Source organism: Xiphophorus hellerii, chromosome 23 (assembly GCF_003331165.1).
Source record: "Xiphophorus hellerii strain 12219 chromosome 23, Xiphophorus_hellerii-4.1, whole genome shotgun sequence".
Classification (NCBI taxonomy): Eukaryota; Metazoa; Chordata; class Actinopteri; order Cyprinodontiformes; family Poeciliidae; genus Xiphophorus; species Xiphophorus hellerii.
This window is the reverse complement of record NC_045694.1, coordinates 21,335,484-21,361,367: the sequence shown is the minus strand read 5'-3', so window position 1 is coordinate 21,361,367 and position 25,884 is coordinate 21,335,484.

The window sequence follows — 25,884 nt, the reverse complement described above, 5'->3', positions numbered from 1 at the left end:
CCTTTGAAAGAAGCGTTGAAGAAAATAGTAATCAAACTGCGAAAGGGGAAAAGGGTTACCTCGAACTTTGGTTTCATTTATGTATTTTTGTTGGTCCAGCACCAGGCACAGCAATAAAAACAGTAAATGGTTTTGAAAATTATAAAATTATTTGTCTTTAGCCCCTTAATGCAGCTAATAAAAGCTGTGTGCATTTTTTGCTATTTTGATAAATAGCAAATGAGCCAACTGCTTGACAGCATCTTAATGCGTTCAGCTGAAGATGATATGCTGAAGTTCAGGATCAAACTGAACTTCAGCATGTTTAGGAAATATGATTATTAATAAAGTCTTAGGCATATATCAAGTGGAGTTGTGAAAGTAAATCTGTTGGACCTAACTTTGACACTCAGACAACAACACTAAGTGCCTCACTTCCAGACAGGATGTGTTTAGGAAAAGTGATTTAAGTAACTTTGAACATTTTTTTGGTGCCTGAGAATAATAATGATTTTTTGGGTGAGTCTGGGTATGTCTGGGAAATGGCTGATCTGTCGGGATTTTCAAGCGAAACGCAAAGGAGTGAACTCAAGACAAGACCCCGATAACATCTATCTAATATAAATAAAAAATGAAATTATTCAAAAAACCAACACAATGAAAAACAAAACCCAAACATACAAGGAATATGCCACAAATGTAGAAGGGATAACATTATGCTTTAATTTACATTTTGACAACATTTTGACATCAGAAGATATTTAAACTACTTTTGATGATTAATGTGCGTACAATAAAGTGTTTTTTTCTTTCTATTTGACTGTGAAGCTGCAATATGTTTCCAAGACAACTAAACAAATTGCTTTAAAGCAAAACAGGACAGCATCTCCTCTCAGTTTATGAATCTGGCATTCAGAGGTGCAGTTTGATGGGGTGCCTCATCAGACCAGAGTGACCTTTCAAAGATTGCCCACAGCTGTGCCCACAGGCTGTCGTCCGGCTGCTGTTGGCCTATGCTGACCTTGCGGCGCTTGACGGCACCTTCCCACATCAATATCTCTCCCAGCCATCACACCTTTGCAAGTCAAAGATCCAGCTGGATTTGACTGTCCTCGGAAAATCGAACTGCACAGCATGCATAGGCCATGTGGGCTCAGTAGAGATATTCCACTGTTACAGCTGCACAATTTGTACAGTCTCGTTGAAAGTGTTTCCCATGAAAAGATATTTGTTTCTAAAGTTGGTGAACATCACCATGTTTTTAGCTAACAAATAAAAAAAAAAACGATGGGAAGTTGGACTGCCGTTACAAGCAGATCTCTCATGTGATAAAGTACCAAAAAAAAAAAAATCTGTGGCAAAGGCACAAATAACACATATGAAAGGAAATTACAGCTGCACTGATTGATTGGCTAATGACTGTTATTATGTTCAAATCTGGAAAACAGATGAAGAAAGCAGCATGCAAATCAGGCCACAGAAGCTACCCACCGCCTCCAGAATGCATTTATTTTGAGTTGGTAGAAGGATATTTGTTGTACTCCTCCTACCTGACTGGAAAAGCAAGATGTTCGGTACACATGATGTCTTTTACTGGATTAAAAAGCTTGTTTTTTTTTTTATCATCATATGGGATTTATTGTGTGTGTTATATTTACATATGGACTCAGGTATTGTGTCTTACTAGAGAATCATAAACTGCTATTTAAAGAAACTCAGAAAATGAGGTGCAATGCATTACCACACGTAGTGGGAGCCATCACAAATATGCTGTTCATCTTTATTATTGCTCCACAGAAACAGAAGGCGGAGTCATTTCTCTGTGCTTTGCAAGAATTTTCAATAACATCAGGAATGTAAAAACAAATTTCATATGAGCCTGGAACATCATTAGCCATTTACAGGAGTTTGTTGTAAATAGAAATTACTGGAAGCCTTAAAAAACTGATGGATGGCTGCAGTGCCTAAGAAGATTGAAAGTGTTCATTTTTGCACAATTTTGCTGATAAAAAGCACAGCCATTAACCTACACACACACACCCACACACACACACACGCGCCTATTAGCACTTCAATTATGTATTAAATATAGATCAATACATGTGAAATTTGATCCTCATTGTATTTGTTACATGTATTGAATGAAAGCTGGGAACCTTGTAAACATCCAGAGCTCCAGCTGGACGTTTACAAGGCTTATCGGGCATGCCGGGTTTTTGTGGAGCAGAGCGCTTCTGGTCCAATGTGTCTTGGGCCTTTTAGCACTCTTCACTTTGTACTACCTTCTGAGTTTCAGGTGATAGTTGCACCAGGATACATAAGAGAAAGTGGCTTACAGAAGGTGCTTTGAAAAATAACAACAACAAAAAAAATGCAACCAGATGCTGCCAAATGTGTTAAAAGAACAGCTGAAGCTTCATCTTTTGCAGCATGTTTGTACATATATATTGTGCAGACTCTACTTTTCTATTTGGTGCAAGTGTCTTCTCCAGTCCAATCCCATCAAAGAGTTTAATGAAAGATTGGAAGATGTGTAAAGTGAAATATTTTAACTTAATAACTTTTGAATAGGTTGAAATATACCTTCTTAGTAGGCATACTTTATTTATGATTTGATGGAGAGGACTTACAGAATGCCTCAAGTACAAAATTACAAGAGTTTTACTTTCACAGTTTTTCTTCAGAAGTAATATTAAAGGAATCCCTGGAGGCTGATGTGACTGAAAATCTGCTCCACATAAGCTACCAAGAGCCAGGTCAGGCTGCGCTGAGCTTACCTGGAAAAAAAGTGTACACTGGGAGAACATAAAGGAGAAAATGTGAAATATTTCTTATGATTTTAGGTTAGTCCAAGTTGGTTTATGGGTGACAGGAAGATGGAACAGGAGATGATTCAGGCCTTTGCACTAACAAGGACATTGCTTCAGTTCTTCATGATCTAAACAAACGATACTAGAAAATACTATGATACCTTTTAATACTTTTCAACCCAGACTTTGGGTTTGGTGGTTATTCTTGTCAGGATGCTTTTTAATTCCATTCAATTTATTGATATGTCAATTCTCAGCAAATCATAGAAAAACTTTTTCTAATTCTATTCTAAAAATGCATTAGACTATAATTAGGGTCTACTAGATAAAACTATTATTGCATTTGATAAAAGCATTTATCTTTTTCACAAGAAGAACTTTCACCATCTTAGATGCTCTCTGTGTGTTATTTTGCCTCTGGCAGCTCCCCCCCCCTAGCCAAATAACAACAACAATAATAATAATAATAATAATAATAATAATAATAATAATAATAATAATAATAATAATAATAATAATGGTATATGCAAGCAACAGCAAATTTAGTTAGCTCTAAACATACAATCTTGTAAACAAACACAATTGGAGGTGAACCATTTTGAGTCACTCAAAAAGTTACATTTCTATCCCATAAAGTAAACAACTACACTACACCATGCTATGCAGCTGTCAAGTTTCATGATGATCTTTGGCTAAGCTGTGGTGTCTAACTAGCTGCATCACTGACCTCCTTAATGCCACACTACGGAATGGCTGCAATCGATCAGCAGTCTGAGCGGTAAACAATGCTTTCTTTAAAAAAAAAAGACTTATTTACTTTGTTTTCTTCCTTTTTCATCTCTCAAAATATGATTTGGTGTAACAGAACCTCTTTTTAAGCTCCACAGAGCTTTCTATAAAGGCAATCCTGCACCCAAAAGGTGTTTACACTTAATTGATTATGTGGATAGACTCACATCAAAGAGGGCATAATTCAGCCTAACATACAGCAAACCTCTGGGAACATTTGAAGCTGCATTCATGAACCAAAATAAAGGCAGACGACGTGACTGCGTTGAGCTAAATGACTGCATTAAACAGTTTTACGTCTCGCTCGCTCTCAGAAATGACTAATTACAAATCTATTTACTGGCTTAATTTATTTCAACTGAGTTATTTGGAAAACAAAATATTGATCTGTGGTATAAAAGTGAACAAAACAAAACAAAAACGCAAAGAAACACCTTAACATGATGAAGTAAGCAGTACGTCTATGTATTTAAAGTTGGTACGGTATGCATATCCTTCACAAAGATGAATTCCCCACGTTGCAAACTTCGACCCTTGTGTGTCAGCACAACTAACGAAGCTCGCTCTTCCACCTTTATGCCTTCCTCCTGCAGGCAGCACATACATCCTCATGCCCTCTGTGGCAGTGGGTCCGGGCTGCAGCACCGAGCTTTAAACTGAAACAATAGATTATTGTCACCTCTGCCATGTTATAGCCAAAAGTGAAAAGCTCCTTCTGAAAGGACAATAGGGTATGAATTGATTTATGAGGGTTCAGGGGCCATAATGTGCTGTAGTAACAAGGAGCCAATGGCCTAGAAAAATGCTAACAGCAGTGCTTTATCTCCTAAGCTTTTTTCTCATCCAGAGTTTAATACACTCTTTCTCAGAAAGAGTTTTAGTGCTGATGGAGATGTGCTTTAGTTTACTCCTACCAAGCTGTTTCACTAAAGTTTAAGAAGAACTTAAATTTTAAGTGGGTTCTTATGAGATATGAATACAAAGGATGTGGCTATGTTCAAATAAAGATAATAAAACTGCTTTCATCTATCTATCTATCTATCTATCTATCTATCTATCTATCTATCTATCTATCTATCTATCTATCTATCTATCTATCTATCTATCTATCTATCTATCTATCTATCTATCTATCTATCTATCTATCTATCTATCTATCTATCTATCTATCTATCTATCTATCTATCTATCTATCTATCTATCTATCTATCTATCTATCTATCTATCTGCCTGATCAATTTTCTGTTTTATTAATATTTCAGGAATTTGCAAGACAGGTAAATACCTAAAACTCCTTGCTGTGAAACTTCTAATATTTTACCCATTTGTTCATCCAAGTGATGTGAAAACTGGTGGGAACTTTCCTTTAAGAGTTACGGCTTCATGTCAGTATCAGCAATTAATTTATGGCCGCTCACCTCCAGTCACAGATCCTGATTGCAGGTGCAGCAGCAAGAACACGTCTGGTAGGAAAGTCAGTCAAGAGCAAGTCACGAAACTCTGCAGTTAATAATGTCTAAGAGCCTCCAATCATTTGCTATTGGACCAGTTCTAGTTATTACTTCCCCTAGTGAAGACGCACAATGTCTCAGGTAGAAACCCTTAGTTTGTAAAGTCAGACGTGTTGGCGGCCAAACCATTGAAAATTAGGCTTATGATTTTCTTCATCAACAGGCCTATTTTGACACAAATATTCTTGCCTCTGAATTAATAATTGGAGGGCCTGGTTAACCCACCACCACACCGGATCCAGGACAACCTATTTGGGTTGTCCTACCTGTTTTGGTGACCTTGAGTACTGGTTTTGTTGATTCCATAAGTCACTCTACCTTTATTCTTCTTTCATCAGTTTTTTCAAAAGCCAATGTGCTCAATTGTTTTTGATAATCTTCTTGTTTTGCAGCAGCTTGGTGATGGCGCTATATTGCTATTTGTTATAACCCCGCCCTAAACAGACCTTAATTGGATCATTGCACATGGGTTGTGGTGGTCAGTGGTTTTGTAGACCTTTTCACAACAGGTGTAGGCTGCACATACAGTCTGCACCAGATGGACTTAATTGAACTGAGTCTGTGAATTTCGAAGGTAAAACTGCCTGGGGATTCTGCACTTTTCCAGCCTGTCATATATTTTCTTCTGTGCAGAGTGGCAATAATGACTTCTCAAGTCCGTGTTTAATTACCTTATTACACTATGTGTGAAAACCTCCCCTTCAAATTAAATCCGTAGTCATAGCAACCAATAATTCATCATTATAATGGAGTCATGAAAGCTTGAACGCTGAAACTCTGGCCCACGTCCAAGCTTATTTAAAGACGCTGGGTTAAAAATAAGCTTTTTGGACAGAGTTTATCAAGACTGGCAATATTAATACAGATTTACCACTTTAGATTTCAACTTAACACTTCCTATTTGATTGTAGGGAGCTGCACACACAATCCAAGAACCATTTTGATCCAATATAATTTTGAAAAACATCATCGTTGAAAGAGCATGTTATCTTCATTTTAAATGATTTGCATTTATTTTTATTAAACAAACTGCCTTTGATATGTCCGGTTTACAGTACATCCTGTATTATTTCATATGTTGTCCATTTATGGGAAAAAAAAACAAACTGTTTAATTTAAGCCCTTATGGCCAATGCTTGTAAAAAAAAAAGAGTAAGGTTACATTGTAGATAAAGGTCACGCACACTTCTTTTTTCTTAGTTTTATTTTGTCTTATTTTTGACCAGACAGCAGCCTGAGTGGATACACATCAAACATGGCTTCAACTGATAGTTGAGGGATAGTGACATTAAAAGCAAAACATCAAATATCACTCAACATTTAAAACCTGTGCTCTCCATAAGGAACCTTGCAACCAGCCAGCCAGCAAATATTTAGACTACTGACATTCAAATCTGACCAGAAACAATGTCTCCTGGTATTTGCAGACCTTGTTTGCATGCTGGAGAAACAATTCACTAAACAAAGCTGTAAGACAGTTGAACGTCTTGGACTCCTGCATGAACAAGCATTTTTAACTCGAACATGACTGTGCATCTAAAACAGTTTTCGTCTAATCATTTTAAGTTTCTCCCCAGCTGACATTTTGTGCATTGACGAAACTATATAATAAAATCCAAGGTGCAGCTCATGCAAGCATAGCAGTTTGGTGGATCAAAAACTGTCCTGATGAAAGAGTCCAGTGTGTAAGAAATCAGAAACTGATCAAAAAATGTTTGATCAGGATCAAATCTGTTTATGGACACAGTAAAAACTGAACTAAACACTTACAAAATATAGTTTCACATACATTATAATTTAGGCAACATTTAACTCCATATTAGAGACTCTTTCATTCACCACACATAAAATAAAATTTTGTAAATGTAGAAATCTTATCAGTTTATTAGCGTAACTTTTTAGGAAGGGTCATTATTAATAATTTAGTGATAAATCACATGTTTATGCAGTATTGAGTACAAAAAATGTGGTAGTATGTACCAGAAGGAAACTCGACTTCACATCATAGTCTGACACCTTGAAAATTGGGCTAAGAATATTCTACCTTTCTGACACGCCCCTATGTTTCTCCATCTTGTTTAGGGAATTACATTATAACTTTATAAATATATATATAAAATTGATTTTGCATGATACATCCATTTTATACTAAAAAAAGAAAAAAAAAAGATCCTCCAACAGTATGGCATCAAGTCAGAATTGATGGTTGATCCTAATCACAGATGGTGACTTTGCAAAACAAGCTGTAAAAGCATTTTGGATTTTTTACACACCAATAAAATTATAATCGATAAATGATTGCTAAAATAAGTGCTGGTTCAGCCTACACATTTTTAGTAATTTTTTTTTTTTTTTTAAAGTGTGTTTGATGACTGGATAATTTTTTTTCATTTTTATGGCTTAATGACCAAAACATTATTTTTTTCTATCGACAACCCCAGTCTGGCCAATAAAGGGCTGGATGTGGCCCAGGAGCAGTAAAATGAGCAGGTGTGGCTCAGAAAATACCATAACTGGCAGAAGAGAAACACAAGATAATTCATTCACACACAGTCAACATAAATGGATTCAGAGGTCAAAATTAATATTAAAGTACATTTGAGCATCATCAATTATACTATAAATGATAAAATCTGCTCCGTACCACAGCCTGATAGCAATACTAATAATGTTCTGTGATTTATCACTTGGCTGAGTTACCATGGATATGTTCACTTTCATAGATGTATTAGAGGGATATAAGAAGGCACCAGCATTACGTCTTCCTCCAAATATAAGACAGTGAATAAATCAGATCATACATTTAATACATGCTAATAAATCTGAAGCTACAGCAAGCTCTAATTGCTAAAATAAAATTTAAAAATCAACTCCAAATTGAGGATTAAAAAGCAGAGATTTCTTTATTTTATTGTTAAAACACCTTAATCCAAAATCTTACAGAATGCCATTATATTGTGGTGGATCTTTATTCATGCCAATTGTTTGTTTTGGATAAGCCTCCAACGCTCACACCTCAAAATGTGCTATTTAGATGATGGCAGCCTGTCAAACATGTTGTCTGCACCTAGCAAGAAATAGAAAATGCGGCAGCTGTTCTTTGAAAAGGTACCTCGGCAGTGGAAAGGAAAATATGTAAAATAAATTTAAAACACATTCAATTCCTTTTATCTGGGTGCCAATTTTTGAATCAGCCATGCTTTGTGGGAAATTCTCCTCTCCCGGAGTGTCATAAACTAGAATGACATGCAGAGGAAGCAATAAAATATCCGACATTTTCCTGAGTGATCTGAATTTAAAAGTGTATTGACTGCCTTCTGTCTGATAGCTGGGATGTCAGTGTGTGTATCTGTGTTGTTATATGAACATTGATTAGCTGGCTGTTTGTGTGTAATGATGTGCAGCACCTGGCCTCAGAGTTGCCAAGAGCTTTATTCACCCCACCAGTTTCTGATGTTTGTGGAGGACTACAGCTCTGCTGTAAAAGTCAATGTCTATTTAAGGAAAGTATCGCATGGCCCAGTGTGAGAAAATGTGCTAGTTTGAGCCGTCTGCAAGTTATGAACTTTACATTGAACCTCTTTAAGGATCTGGATTGATTTGAAAACATGGCACGCTCCATAAACATACTGAAATATGGATCCTTTAAAATAAATTGTAAGTAAATTTCTGGTGATCCAGTCGACCAAAATTGTGCCAAGATTCTTTTTAGAATTAATGTAAGAAATAAAATTAATGTAAAATGACTCTTATGTCAAATATATGTTGGGGAATAGAATAATTTCTTACCAGCTCAAATGTACTGCAAAGAACTTCCTTCAGTCCATAAAAAAAGCAATTTAATCTTGCCAGGTTAAATTGTTATTTTTGATTTTGTTTCTTTTTAATTACTTTTTGAGGAGCCACTATTGTTTGTTTAAGCTTTAATCGATAATTCAGTCTGTTTTGTTGTTTAAAAATATTTTTGTATCTGCCTGTACGTCACAGATCCCCTAACAAACAGACATAAGTCAAGTACATGGGAACAATTATAGATGTTGTCAGAAGCAAACAGAACCATTGTAATTTCTCTTAGTGAAAAAAAAGCACAGGGTACTGGGGGAAAACCACCCACAACTTCCCATACTCAGTTTGTGAATTGATGAACTTGGATATATCTATACTGGTCTTGGATCCTTACAACAAAATCTTGTTTTTGTCTTAAACTCATACAAAAATAGAAAAACTAGAACAAAATTTGAAGAAAGGAATCAGCAGAATTTCTTTTATTTTCCACTGTCATTCGGATGTTTTACTTTAAAGAGATATGTCATCTAGAATACCATCCTGAAAAGTCTGCAATTCAAAAACAAAAACGGATTTGGACAAATTCTCGACTCCTATACAAAATAAATTCCCTCCTCTCCCCCCAAAATAATGACATTGTTTAACAAAAGAGAGAACAACACAGACACTAGCTGATGAATTGTCCTGGTTACAGTTCAATTAATCCAAATGCAGGAACACAAACCTTCCTACCTGTTGGTAAAAGGGAATGATGAGCCAAATTGTGTTTCTGAACTCCCTCTTCACATACTCCATATTTGCCCTTCCTGTCAAAATTCTGAATTTGTTGTCAAAAGGGAAATGTGTAAATTCCTCTTGTTTTAAAACAAAGCATGGATGAGGCCAAATTTCAAACTCATAAACCCACACAGACATGTAAACGCTGCTCTCTCGGTTACAGGTAAGCCTGTGTCAGCCGGCTAAATCATCCAGGCATGTTGGAGATGGAATTTGTGTGGGGAGATGAGATATTTCTCCTCTATTTTCGGCAGCTTCCTAACAAGCATCCTCAGACAGTGCTGTAGGGGAGCAGGATAACTGCTGAGCCTGGCACGACACAATGCCCAGAACAGTGCAGCCAGCGGGGCTAACAACCATCAGCAGCCCAACCAGCTGCTGCTGAGTGCCCCAGTCCAGGCGCCAACACCCCTGGGAGGACGGCGATCAATAAAACCCACAGTCCTGGAAGACGTGCGGACAAGAAACGTGTCGAGGCAAAACAGGCTCATTTAAAGCTAAACTGTCCTATCAGTGGGGTTAGAGGAGCATGCTGAATATCTCTCCAGAGAGCAGGGAAGGAGGGGATATTACATTCACAGTAAGAGGCTTTTGTATGGACTCCAATTAGGAAGGTCAGCATAATTGGCCAAATGAGGATTTTTGATTTTTTCTTTTAAACCCAAAGTTGTTCTCCGTGTGCACAGACACGTGTCTGCATCCTAAGAGTGGAGAAGAAGATGAAATAAAAAATTAAATGGCTGAAATTATCTGTCTGGTGAGTTGAGACTGTTTTTTTCTGCCTTTGTAAGAATTAATGTAAAAATGTAGATGTTCACAAATGTTCTAAACTATTCAATTTTGAAACTTTGCATAAATAAACAAAATACATTTAAGTTATCTATTGAAGTTAATATGTCATAACTAAAAATAATTATTCAAATAAAACATTTCCATAAATTTTTAAAAATTATTTGTGTTTCTGTTATCGATTTAGCTAAAGAGACTTTGGCTTCTGATAATTTCCTGTTGTGTATCTACAGTATGTCACATGAAGATGTGAGGGCAGCCATGTTGGACTATTGCAGAGTCTGAAAATAAGAAAGGTTGTTGCTTGTTCATTGGCATGGCAATGATTGGTTAAAAATGCAGTTCAGTTATGGATCCCATTTTTACATAAAAGTTTAAATTGGTGGGTTCAACATTTGATGTAGTGTAACTTATCAGATAGTGCTCTGCCTAGTAAATCTACTTTGTAGATCGATCAGGACAAACATTTTCAGTTTCAGGTTTGTTTGATATATTTGACTTTGACAATCTAATTACTGCAGTTTGGATTCACCTGCAGGTAGATGGTTTTCACGGAAGTCAATCTCGTATGAAAAATATATGTACATCTGCAAATTAAACCAAAATTCCCTGGATGTGTACTTACTTTGTAAATCGAGCAAATTGACTTTTATACATGACTTTTTGAGTCAGGCAGCCAGCTGGAACAAATCCAGAGGAGTGGAGCGTCCCGTGAGTTTTGATAACGATAAGAGGACACATATGGTTCACTTTGGGGTGGAATTGTTATGTTTGCGAATGTGTGCGTAGAAAACTCTGCGTGTGAGATCCAGAACTCGTGGCACGTCTGGCAGACCACAGACCTTTTGCTGTCATCCTCTGTTGAGGAGGTGCGACTGAGGTGACATTCACGTCGCCGGTAATTATCAGGACTATGATGTGGGAACATTAATGATGTATGAGGGCCCAGCAAGGGGCGAGAGCCTTGGCTTCACGGCACCTCATTACTAAGAGACACTAGCATGAGGAAGACCGCCCTGCAACGCTCAGTTCAAACTTACTCCCATTTATTTTTGCCCATTTCTTCTTTATTGCTTGTTCTCCTGTCATCACACAACAAATTATCAGTCAAACTCTTTGAATTAATCCCAACACAATCCTTCTGCTGGAGAAGTCAGGTGTGTAATGTACCTGTCGTGTAGAAGGAACTGATAATGTTAACCTGTTTAAAGAACTGAAGACGTGGTGTCAAACTAAGGACAAACAGCAGACCTCGCTTCGCCCTCCTGAAACTAAAATGGACAAGATGTCTGATTATCCCTAATTAAAAATGATTAAGCACCTACTTGGAGCAGTCAATGAGCATTGACTTCAGGGAATGCTGATGCGGGTGAATGTGGCCTCGTTTTGGGCTGATTCCAGCAAACCTTCAAAATTCTCATTTCAAATCAGACGGTGCTCATTGACAATATTTAAATCATTAAAAGCCCTCCACCTCTTTCCTGTAGGGGGGGATTATGGATCTCTGGGCTCATGGTGTTGTCCGCTTCATGCATGCTGAACAGAGGGAATGGGAAATGGAGGCAACGAGTGTGAAAACTCAGAATGGGTTTTAAAGAGATGCTAAGGATAAAGATGGTTACACCTGATAATCGATCAAAATGACAAAAATCAGAAAGACAGAAAGGCTAACATGTTTATTTCATTATGCAAGACAAACGATTGCATCATGTTTGACTAACAAGCTGGTCCGTTCTGGTGGGGGTTTCTTTTTATGTTTTATGAGATGCACCAGATCTGGAGGAGATGTCATCTGGCTCGTCTGGCAGGAACAATCCAGATGGCAAACGCATGACTTCCTGTCCAATCAGGTGTGGTATCCATGGAAACAGAAGAAGCGAAAAACGTCTTGCACAGCGCTGTGTCTCACAACACTCTTCGCAAACAATGAGACAGCGGGACACATGGCTCTCATAAAGCTTGTTAGCTGGGTTTAGAACAGCACATCTCATTGCAAACATGTCACCAAACCCAAATTCCCATTACATCCTGGAGGCTTTACATAATTTCATAAGAATCCTGGGGGTTATTCCCTGCTGGGATCCAACTATATTTGACTAGAATTCAATTTCCTTCGGAAGACAACATTAATCAAGTAAAAAATACAACACAGTAACACTCATGGGACCAAAAGCAGACCATTTTTCAGGTAATACAATATTATCATCTGTTTCACTGAGAGGCGTCTTTGAGTAAAAGCTGTTTAACAGCATATTATATATCAGCTCAGTGCGTATGAATAGTGAAACTGGTGTAACACAATTTGACAAATACTGTCCTCTGATCTATAAATCTATAAAAATCTATAAATCTATAGATATTACCAATATATTTTAAAAAATAATACGTTTAAGACTGACTTTCATGCATTAAAATATAACAAATAGGATGCGAGAGACATAACAAACGACAAACCATTACTTACACACTCTCTTTCATGGTTTTATTTTTTATGACTTTGTTTTAAAGAGACAGAATAACAACCATTCATAAAAAAAGATTTTAATGAGTGAGTATTTGACCTCTAACAGCATGTCCCAATGTTTGCTCTTAAATATGAAACAATTTATACACACATATATGTGTACAGAACTCACCAGTCCTCAGAGATTTGCTCCTTTCCTATATCTGAACCAATCACCTTCAAGGCCAAAAAGCTCATAGGGGACGTCTGAGACAATATAGTGATTGCTGGGTAGGTTGGGAAGAAGTTGACAACTCTTGCTACAATATTTCAGAAATGGAGAAAACATAAAATAATCTACAATTATCCTTAATTTGGAGCTTAAAGGGATGATGATGATGAGAAAAGGTCAGGAATTGGTCCAAAAAATATACAAGGACCTTGTTATTGATGAGATAGATGAAACCAGTGACAAATAACACCATAACGTTACATATGTAATCGTGGACTGATGTTCAGAGATTGTTTTTGTATTTTTAATGGAACATGCTAAATCTACGGAAGATCAAACACTTGTTGTTCATGTTGTATATGTCAGGTATCAGCCACTGGAAAAGCCGTAAAGCTCCGCTTGTGAAAGTAAATCTGTTGAGCCTCACCTTGACAACAATTCTGCGTGTAACACTGCCTAGCAGGCCATGTTAAAAGAAAAGAGGAACAATTGTATTTCAGTATTATCATTACTTTATCAACAAGTCACTAGTTAGAAACAGAAGTCTCACATTGTGCTCTGTGCACATCTGGAGATGCTTTGGATGATTAAATTTTTGCAAAGTAACTCAAGATCAGTGCATGAAAAGTGCCTGGAAACACTTTTCATTCAGTCTAAATTTTTTTTTACATCTGTATATGCTGTGAGCCACAGCATTCCATTGTATCCCTGGCTCTATGTTTAAGATTGTTGCTGGAAGGTAATGCTGAACAGATTTTCAATATGGATAGGTATGTACCTCCATCCATCTCTCCATCATTTCTGCCCAGCTTCCCTGTAGCTGGTACAGAAAAGCCTTCCAACGTCATAATGAACATCACACTGTTTCATGATATTCAGGATAATGGGAAGCCATAATTTTCTACTGCACTCTGCATTTTAAAAGTTCAGATTTGGGTCTCATCCAACCAGAGCACCTTCTTCAAAATGTTTGTTCTGTTCCTTATATAACATATTGCAACCTGCACACAATGCCTCTTATGGTTTTCTTTTAACAATGGCTTTCACAACACTACACTTTCATCAGGGCCACGTTTGTGGAGTTGACAACTAATTTCCTGTCAAAATATTGTCTCACTTTAGCTGTAGGCACTATGATTCACCGGTAGCTGCAGTCTGCAACTCACACAATAAATATGAGAAAAAAAAAAACGTTTTCTTCCTATATTAAGATTCAGGGACTCACTCTACTGGCAAACCACATTTTAGACAGTTGCAATACTCTGGGGGTCTGAACAGTATTGCATCATCTCATGGGTTGTCTTATTTCTTATTTCTCTCACATCACAAATGCATTTTTTCACACTGTAAAAAAACCCCAAACAAATTCACATCTGATGACACTGCACTGTAAAAAGTGGAGATTGACAGCTCACATACAGACAGGTGAGAGGAGGCCTGCACAGCAACTTTGGAGATCAAACTAGGAGGATTGTAAGAATATCTACTGTATGTCACTGCTGGTTCCTTCCCCTATAGTGTGAGTTATTGCAGCTGAATGCCTCCAGTATAAGAATCTCTATGTCAGTACAAGTTATCATATAAAGAAATAATTTAAAGTTAAAGTCTTCATGAAGAAGGTCGGATCTTTATATGATATCTTCTGTTCTATGTCTTGAATTTGAGCCTGTATGTATTGTTTTGTTCGAGGTTTTCCCTGAACACGTCTCCTATTTACATTCATCTGGGTTACACATGAGTAATCATTAGTGAAATGAGCAGCCAGCAACAAGTTACAGCAGACAATGAATTTCTCCTTTTGGTAACTGCTTTACTTCCTTTCCCTTGGTGACTTTCAGAGTTTGTCCTGCTTTTTAAGAAAGAATACTGCAGAATGCCAGACTAATCGCTTCTTTGTGCTAACATCCATTTTTCCTGTAAAGCTGAACATATGCTAGAATCAAATTTTCCTCTAAGAGGGCATTAAACGGAGAAAATCAAAGTCCCTGACAAAATTGCACAGGTTGAATTTTAAGGAAAAGAGCAGCTAAAATATCTGCAGAGGCCACTCAGAGAACGCTTCATCCCCAAGACTGTCTCAAATGAACAAATAACAATCAGAGCACCAATGTCGATAACGTTCATATTTGTTCTGATTCTTCCCTTAAGTCCTCCTTGGTGAAAACACTCCATAAACATATATTTACAAACAAAAGTATTTTATTTATTTCCCTTATTATATGTATTTAAATGTCTTTACTGAGAGCAAAGCAGAACCAAAGTCAAATTCCTTGTTTGTGTTCATAAACCCAGCAAAGAACGCTGATGGAAAATTGGAAACCAAGTATCAATTTCCATCGAGTTAAAAACTATCCATTACGTTGCTGTAATCTCAATAAAATACACTAAACTATGTTGTTGTTACATGAGAAAGTCCAGGGCATATTAACAGATTTGCAAAGCACTGAAAATGTCTTCACAGCAGCAATTTCCCTCAGATTAGGGATTTCTCTTTGAATGTATGTTCTTTACCATTTTCCCATGGAGATAACTAGTGCAGGGATGCAGAGGTGAACTCACCTGGGTGAACTGGAGTCCATCAAAGATCCAATTTAATAAAAAGACACCATTCAGTCTCTGTCTAAAAAAACCCAAACTGGCGTAAAATATATCCCATGTTTTCCCTGATGTTCAGAGTATAAAGTGGTAGGTATTCCAATGAGGTAATATGTAATATTTTATTCATTACAACCAGGGGAGACAGTTTTACTGTGGAACAATATATTGCCTAAAAATACTCCCATAAAGTCAGGGTTTGGAAACTGTAACCTGTCATGGAAGTGCTTCAAGACTGCGTTCAGTCTCATGGTTAAAATGATCTTGGGAACTCCTTAAATTACAGTAAACAGTTACAATATGTAAATTTACAAAAGATTTGGATTCTGGATTAATTGTTCGTATGTTACAAGTGGCATAATTTAGCAAATTTTTACCTGGAACCTTTAAATCATTTGACTTATAGTTTTGTCAAAATTAGTTTAAAATAGCACCAGGTGTGGCCTCTGTTTTGTTTTCCAGATATAGATAAGATGCAACTCCATTAATTTATCTACATTTAAAATAAAAATGCTTTTCTGTACTATCTATATGTGGCTGTCATATTTTGATCGTTAGTAACTAACATCCTTCTCCAATTGCACGCTATGTAATATTTATACCTGTCACTTTGTTGCAAAGATGCAAAACCGTCTTTTTCAAAAGTTAGAAAAATACAAACAAAATTGTTCACCTTTCACTGGCTATTAAAATTAAGTCAAGGTAAATCCAGATAATTACAAAACTAAGCTGATCTGAGGTTGGAGTATAAAACATTTTATGACAGCGATCAAAGGCCAGAACAGAATAAAATATTGACTCACAACTATATTTGCATGTACATATAAAAGTATCTTATTGATCCCAACGGGAAGTTAAATTAAATCCATGTTAAACAACATTTACTGATTTATACACTAGTTTAAAATAGTAAAACAATTGTTAATTTCAGTATTGTCTGTCTTTAGTTATTAAATAATAGTTTCACTATCATTGCTGCACTGAAGGAAGTGTCCCAGTGTAAAACAGACAAAAAGCCAAAATGAAAAACTTACTACAGGACAGTGGGCTTCTACATCCAATTATAACAAAAACAGCATTATGAGTTCTGGTCCTAACCCTTGCGTCGTGCGAGAATTTTAATAGAGAAAAAAATGTTTCTTTAATGAAGGAAATTGTGGAAATTTGCTTGCTCTGTATTACTCAGTAGCATCTTACAAATAGAACCACTTTAAATTTCCCCCGCAGTAAATAATGTGTGGCTGAATGTTTCCTGGTGAAATTTCAGAATGTCAAATGAAAATCACCAAGACACAACCGTGAAAAAGAGAGAAGATTAAACCAAATGAGTTTTATTCCACAGCTTCTCTTAATTTTATCCGTGTAGGCAGCAGTTGGAGGCTGCTGGTGAGTCTGGTGCTAATATCAATTAGCATGCAATATCAATTAGCTACCAATCTCACAGCGCATTAGTGGGGATAATGGGTTGACCCCTAATGCCACTTTACTTTAGTGGATGCTTCTTGAGGAAAGATTGAATGTACGTATGAAAAACTAAGGCCGTTTGTAAAAACAGCAGGGTGAAGAACTTTTAATTATTTAAATATATTCTCCAGAGATGAGAGTTTTTACATGAAAGCTTCCACAGTAGTGCTGCGAAACGGGAAGACCATCACTACACTTTTGTACAGAGGTCTTTACTGGAGGAGGCCTCTGCCCCACTGCGACGGGTCCATGAATGTTCAATGTTCTGCGTCTTGTGAGTTAAAATGCTTAGGGAAACCCGCAGAGGTGGGTCATAACGAGCTACCTTCAACTTACTTTTATTTAATACTTTAGAAACTTTTTATAAAAAATTATTTCTATGAGTAGCCCCTACTTTTTACTTTCTTTCTAGACTAAAATTTCTCTACTGACCTTCAGTGACATTGCTGATCAAAGAACAAGCCTGTTTTATCACAAATGCACCAGACAGAGACAAACACGGTTTATGTTAAAGTGAGTTTTCTTGTTTGAACCTGCTGTGCCATTTGGAGATCAGGTGACTATACAGTGTTGTTGCGCAACACCCCCCCCCCCCCCCCCCCTTCTGTCTCTACTGTCTCACTCTCTGCTTCCTCTTCTGAGAGGGGAGATGTGCTACCAGCTCTCCTTCTAACGGGTTAATTGAGTTTCCTAAATCTGCTGGGATTTACCCTGCCCAGAACTGAAGTAAACTCTGTTTAAGCTGGTTTCGAGAAACGATTCGCCTGGTTTCTGACGGCCAACATCCAGGTGTCCCACCCTTCTTCCCCCTGTGAATTAGCCAGACTGAGCAGCCTACAGCCAACTAGTTTCACAGAGCACACCTGTTAACGGTCGCTCGTTCTCTATTTTACAACTTGCATTTGTTATTGAACCAGGTAGGTTTTAGTGACTCGGGCGAGTCCCAAGGATGACGTTTTAAATTTGGGCTACCAGCAACCTAAAAACATTTTAAACTTTTTCCTCTCCAGAATCAAACATCAGAGCTATTTTACAACCATCAAAGAACTTTAAGGTGACTCATTAACTGAATGTCCACAACATCTTTTTAGATTTTCTTTATGCTAAATATTTTATTAGTAAGGCATTTTTGCAAGGGTCAGTACAGCTTAATTCAGTAGCAGAAATAATCAAATAAGTAAAATCAATCATCTAGTCTATCTTTCCCTACTGCTGATACTGAGAACTAAAAAAAAAGGGAACCTTTGAGAGAGACGGACGGAGTTTGGTGTTTCGAACCCCAGACCTGGCTTGATGATGAAGAAGGTGCTGCAGCAGGAGGAAGATGTTGATCGGCGAAGGCAGGAATCTCTGTGATGATTGAAGATGAAGAAGGTGCTGCAGCAGGAGGAAGACGCCGATCGATGAAGGCAGGGATCTCCGCAGGTCTGATGAGCCTCCTCTCCGCATGGATGGTGAGGTCACACAGGATGTGGTGCTGGCAGGAAAAAAGGCACCAGTTCTTCTTCTTTGTCTTTGCCTTTGTCTTCATCTTTGTCTTTGGGGTCTGAACCCAGCCGATGAGAGAAGTGCGATTCGAAGCCACATGTTGCAGGGCTGACGGGTTGGTCCTCATGGCAGGACAGTCTTCGGCTCCGTGGCCCCGGCTCTTCTTCAGCTGCAGAGTTCTTTGTCCATCTCTTGGCTCGAAGCTGCCCGGAGGATCCAACGAAAGGTTCCTCTTTTGCACCCACCTTATATAGGGTTTCTTTGGCTAGCACTGTTGCTGGGCTTGTTTCATTGGCTGTCTGCTTAGACAGATGATCTCATATCCATCACTGTCCTTCAGACATTATGTCCTGATGTCTGTGCTAATGTCTCAGGGTTGCTCAACCTCCTATGTCCATTGCCTGCACAACCTTTTACCTAAATAAGGCGTTGATCATCTCTGCTCTCCTGTTAGTTCCCCTTTTTCCCTTAACCGTTCACCTTTCACCTACTATCTACCTACAACATATTAGTGATGTTTAATTGCAGTTACACCTTTTACACCATTTCAAGTTCAATGTCAAAATCACATTTATATCACATTTATTTTCTTTAGCTTCTCTGATTTATCATTCATTTATAATTTTATAACCATAACTTATATCACATTTATTTTCTTCAGCTTCTCTGATTTATCATTCATTTATGATTTTATAACCATAACTTATTAATTATCCTTATTATAATCCTAATGTGAGTTATTACAGATGTTTTCTGAAAAGAAACCAAGAATAATCCATGATTCTAATTATTTGATACCCACGTTTACAGTTACTTGTTTTTCTTATAAGTGTTCCCACAAATGTAAGTGTAAGTATGATTACAAGTAAACCAATATTAATATAAGTGTTTTACCTTGAATCTTATCCAATTACTAATAATGTTTAGATTTCATTCTGTAAAACTTTCATGTTTTAAACTAAGGAATAGTCTCAGCTATTTTTATAAATCTACAGGCTGGAAACTTCCTCTTTTTCCAGGAAACCTGCTTTTCCTGTTTAATGACTCTTTCTGACTGACTATGATTTCTTATGATTAGATAGAAAAAAGTAGAATTAAAGCAAAGTTTGCTTTAGACAAAAACAACACACACAACCAGATTTATTTTATTGACACCTAAGTCTACTGTTGGGCCTAGATGTCACTTGAGTGATTCATTTTAAAGATAACTTTATTTATTATTACTGTTAAACTAAAATCTCCAGCATGGGGAAGTGGGATGAGCTCGGATTTTCTTGACAACAGTCGACTATATATTGTGACTTGAAGTTCTTTACCCAGTTGTTACAGATACATTAAGTATTAACTATGATCAAACAATCACTAATTCACGAGAAGCTTTCTACCAAACACTTTCTTATTTCTTGGATGGCTACTTTTTATTGAGTAAAAAGATGTTGAAGTACTGCTGCTCTTACCTGAGCACAAATTTTACCCCAAAGGCAAACAAAACAACAGCTCAGTCAGAGTTTAAGGAACAGCAGAAATGCCTTATCCTTAAATGATTTGGCAGAAAACAGTCAATTTTCTTTTGTTTCGTCACCCAGAGACATTTCCAAACATTGAAAATAACGGTTTCATGTGAAGACTGACAGATACCCTGTGAAGAGCCATCATACAAGAGTGATTAATCTGACAGTATTAAAAAACAAATACTACTACACTAAGTGATCGGATTAGTTTGTCTTCGTATGGTGCCTGTATTCATCAAGAAAGTCACAAAACATCATAAACGGCACAATAAACAACAAATTGGTGTTTTGTAAATGGCTGTAACTTCCACACAAGAGGAGCTTTTGCTTTATTCATTAAATATTTCCTAAGTATCAGGAAGTCCTAAAGGCAATTTTTTAAAATGTTATCATGCAGGCTGAGTTATTTAAATGTTAAACTGATATTTAGGGTGGTAGCTCAGACATATATAGGGCAGCTTGTTTAATTTTGATCACGAGATGAGAATGGCACAGCTCACTGATATATACATTTCACACAGGGCATTTGTTCAGCTGGAAGAATCATCTATTATTTCCACTCATCCATGGTGTGTCGATTCATGTCATTACATACCTATGTGATTAAAATTTCTTCTCTCCGACACCATTATGCCACACCAGGCTGCCGCGAGCGTGAGATAGCAATCTGTTATCTATGTGTTAATGCCATACTTTCTCCTCTACAATCATCTGTTACAGCACGACATTCAAATCTCAGCAATTAACCTACTCTGTTACCTCACGCTGAGAGGGACTGCTGGACTGGAGCTCAACTTCAGGGGTGGCAAATGAATTCAAAGGGGCCAACGGGGTGGCGGTAAGCTTGAAAATGAAAGTCAACGTGTTTTACGCTATGGAGCATAGACACATTATCAGAAAGTCCGAGATTATCTGCTAACAAACTTGTTTTTCTTCAGTTCACATTTGATTTGTGCTACAACGTATGGGATCTTGCAAAAAGTTTGCCATAATTCATTACATTACAAATGCCTTTGTTTTTTGCTTTACTTAAATTCTGTGTCGCACCAATACAAAGTAGTTGCTAATAGAGATTTGAAAGGAAAACTATACTATACACAAATTAAAAAATGTGACAAATAATTTGATTCAATTCAGTTTATTTATTCAGTGCCATTTCCCCAAAACAAGTGTCATCTCAACGTGAAAAATTGTCATTCCAGTTGAATCTCGTGTGCGTCCCACGTAAACCTATTTACCAAGCAGTGTATTAAGTTCAGTTAATTCTTCAAAGAAGTTGAAAAAAGTTACTATCAGATTAGACAGAAACCTTATAAACAAATTAGCATTATAAACCGATCTTCACTGCATTGTTTGACAACTGGCATCTACTGGAACGTATGTAGTATTCAATTGAATTAACTTTTTTGCAAAGTGCCTTGAATGGGCATGTGTTGTGAACTGATGTCATGTAAATAAACTGAATTGAATTTTAGTATTGAAGCAAATTTAGTACTAAAATGCAAAAAAAAAAAAAAAAAAAAAACTAAAAGCAATGATGGAAGCTGCGTCACAAGCCAAAATTCACATGCAGGTTATTACCTATCAAAAGATTTTTTTTTCTTTAGAGAACCAAAGGATAATTATAAAAGTACATCATCTTCCAAAGAAGTGAAGGTCTTCTCTACAATTAACCTTTTTTCTTTAATTCAAGCCCTATCTCATCTTCAGGTTTGGTGAATTTCTGCTTCGCAGCTTTTGTGTAATCTTGCTACGTATAAAACAAAAGAACAGAGCAGCCTTACAATCACACACTGTCAACTTTGCTCTTGGCTTGATAAAGAAACACTGTTGTGGCATTTTAGATGAGTTCCTCTGCAGAAATCAGATGTATTGACCTTTGTCTTCGGCCCAGCTGCCAGAAAAAGTGTTGCCATTTACCTATTCAGGAAACCAGAGCTGCTGTCATCTCAGCATTTCTAAGTAATGGATTCATGTGAAATGAGAATTTAACTGAGGTAAAGAAATCTGTCAGACCTACTGCTTTAGACAGGAATATTGTGAGTGGGTTTGAAAGAAGCTTTGTTTTCCAAAAACCTACCTATAAATTCAGAGTGACATAAATCGAAAATGCTTTTTCGATATTTAAAATAATATAGAACTCTTTGAATTTTGCTCCTTTGTCTCATGTCTTTTACAGAACAGAAACAGACTGTTTCTCTGCAGCAGCAGACTGCTGTTCGCCTCTATTTGTGGCGCTGCCGGCTGGAGAGGAGTCAGGAGGAGCCCGACACTCCTGCCCGGTCTCCATGCACCGTTTGAATTACATAATGTGGCTGAAACCCAATTGTCTCCAATCATCTCAGACCCCCCATGCTATCCATCATTTTTATTAGTGCAGCAGTGAGAAGAGACTTTGTTATGTTTCTTAAAGAATCCATTTTAACATGACAAAGAAAGCCACTTAAACATGTTTCAGCTCTGTGAGGTTACTTGAATCATGGAGCTACTGAGCCTCCATGCAGCTTGGTGTTTCTAAATCAGACACATAAATCAAATACAAAAGATGATGCTGATTTAATAACAAAAAAGTGTCTTTAAAGAACAAATCTCCGGGTTAAAAAAAAAAAATGCTATTGTGACGAGGGAACGTGTAAAACAGTTCTGGCAAAGATACTGTGGCAGAGCACAGGGATTTATGAAATTGAATTTCAATGCCACATTGAGCAGTTCATTGAGAGTGTGCCAAAAGTGAGAATCATATGAAGGATTGAGACGGATTGCTGCATAAATGAGCTGACAACAAGATGCCAGAGGCATTGCATCACTATTCAATTAGCATTTAAGAGTGCCGTGTGGAGAGTTTTTGTTTTGTTTTTTTAGATAAAGTATGGGCTCCGTTCACAGATTTCTCATCAGGGTCACTTTGAGGCTAACACTCACACCATTTATCTTCTCCACTACGGACCCCTGCTGAAATGCTGGCTTAAGAGTGAGACAAGAAGAGCAGTACTGTAAAACTACACTATCTGGACCCTCATTACAATTCGATCAGTTGTTAACTTTTTCTTTTTCTTTCAGGGCTCATCTGGATCTCCTGATAATGAAAACAGTTTGGATTTATACAAATGTGATGGTGATACGTGGCTTTCTTTTTATGCTTATTTTGAAAAGTCTGATGCATTTTTTAAGGATCAAGAGTTTATTTTATTCTTCCAAGCTTCACTTCACTTTCACTTTTTGTAATAAAATGGCAACCTCAAGTAGAAACTGCAGACTCATGCCTTTTTTTTTTAAGTCTGACTGATCTGAGATGTTTAATACTGGAATCAAACTGGCAAACGTAACTGGTTTTGTCTTCTTTGAGGTGCTGCATGTTTTCATTAGATACTTTAACAAATATCTGCTGGGGTCAATATTAACTATAATAATACAATATTTTGTTGTAACAAAACCTCTGACACACCCTGTTCAGTCATTCACTTTGTTCAGGAAGCTGCTGTTTCTGTGTATCTGGGTAGAAAACAAACCAAGCTAAATTAGTGCTGCTGAGAATCACTGACATCCTTGACTATGTTAATTGTGAAATATGAAAATGGGATGTCAACACATTAGCTATGCTATTTCAATAAAATGTTCAATAAAAGTTGCAGATGCTTTTCCTTTGTGAGGAGAGTCTCCATTTGGCAGCAGTCTGCAGCTTTCTGTGTGTGAGCAATGAGCACATCAGCAGTGCTGAACTCCAGTCATTGGCTGGCTCCTTGTGAGCTACAATTTCACAACAAAGATGTCGGACAAAAGTGTCTGATTACTGCCAAATTATCTTGGTTCCAATTTTTTGTCAGATTTTTACATTTTTAAAGTCTCAAGTGGTCTAAAATTTGGAAGTACGTCTAGGTAGGCAACAATACCCCAAGGTTTGTAAGCTCTGTAAGTTTTATTGTGAACTGAAGCAGCTTGGATGCCACGAATAAGCATCTGAGGAGATGCACCCGGGCTGATTATGAGCCAGAAAAAGGTTTTTCAAAGCTTCTGAATCCACTCTGAGGTTACACACGTTGTCTGTGCAGTATGATGTTTAGGTTCAAATTTGACTGATTATCTCCGCACATGTGTATATTAATGTGCGGGAACCCAAATGATTATTATTCCATTATATTAATAATGTTAGACTCAGACTTAAACCAGGTAAACTCGTTGATAACACACATAAAATAAAGTTAAATACAAACTTTATTTTAAAATTGCATTAACTAGAAAGTGTAACAGAACAGGTTTAAAGGGACATAACTGAGATTAATCCAGGAATTGGAATATTATTTGATCTATTAAAGAAACTCAACACTGGCAGCACTAAACTAATATCAAATCAACAGGTTTTTCTGAAAGCACAAGATCTATGATAAGCTTGATAAAAAAAACAGTTGATATGAACCTATTAGTGTTTTATCTGACATTAAATTCTGATTGTTATGCTTCTCATGTTGAAAGTCTGTAACTACACTTATAATAGTTCTCAGCTTTTCACAGTTGTCCTGTGCTGATGGATTTCAACGTCCCATTTACAGAGCTAAAAATGTCAACTTTAGCATAATAGATCCCGTCTTAACTCAGCTATGGGACCAGTTCTTTTCTTTTACTTTTCATTATAAAGGCTAATATTTGTGGGAACCCTTTTTTTTTTTTTTTTTTTTAGTGTCATGGCGCATTAATCACTGGAGCTCTGATATGCCTTTGTTCTGATTGTGGAAAGGGTTCACCCAGGGCTGATAAATGCCTATGAGGTGCTGTTTGTGTCCCTCCTGGGCCGCAGGGTGACCAAGGAGCCAAATAACAAAAGAAAATCAACACAGAACGGACCAGCTAAAGCCCTCCACAGAAACAAAAGCAGCAAAGAGCACACAGCTCCATTCAGCCCCTACCTGCATGTGCTTTTCCCCACAATCAATTTGATTTTAGCTTTTTAATTATGGCAGGATGATGATGTATGCTTCGCTAATAAGACATGAATGGGAAATGAAAGGTCGGTGGGACCTAGATAAATGACTCCCATTATTTCGCCAATCGGATAGAAGCCCCTCTATATGTTCTAATTTGAATGATAATAAAATTCTGAATTGCTTTGTCCTAGCAGGCCAATTTCTCCATGATAAGCACAGAGGCAAGGTAACCTTGTCCAGACTCCCATTGCCTTCTTGGACTTGTAGTTGCATTAGGTTAGAAAACAAAAATCATGCAGAGATAAATTTAATAGAGCAGATTTTATTGCTGGTCCACCGAGGACACAACTAGGCTCCTCTGAACTTTTCACTTCGGCTTTAAAGTTCAATATTCCTCTTGCAGGGAATTGTTCTAAATCAGCATTGATACAGAAGTTTTGACCTGGTTCATGATTAAATAATGGCTCTGGGTGAAAGGACATTATGTAAGATGACAAACTGAACTGAACAAAGCATCTTTACATGTGTTTAAAAGTCTTAAATGAAATGTGTATTTTTAGTTTACCCATTGGCACAGAAGGATAGGGTGGCTTTGGGAGTATAAATAATAAATTCCATTGCCCTTGTCTAGGAATACGTTTGAAAAGCAATGAAATACGATAAAGTGTCTCATCCGGGTTGTCTGATATTTGTGGCAGTCACTTGTGAGATGACATGCACTGCTGTATAGGTTACCGATGGCACAGCACGACAAGTCTCTGTGGGTCTATAGAACAGGAAAGGCAAAGGCA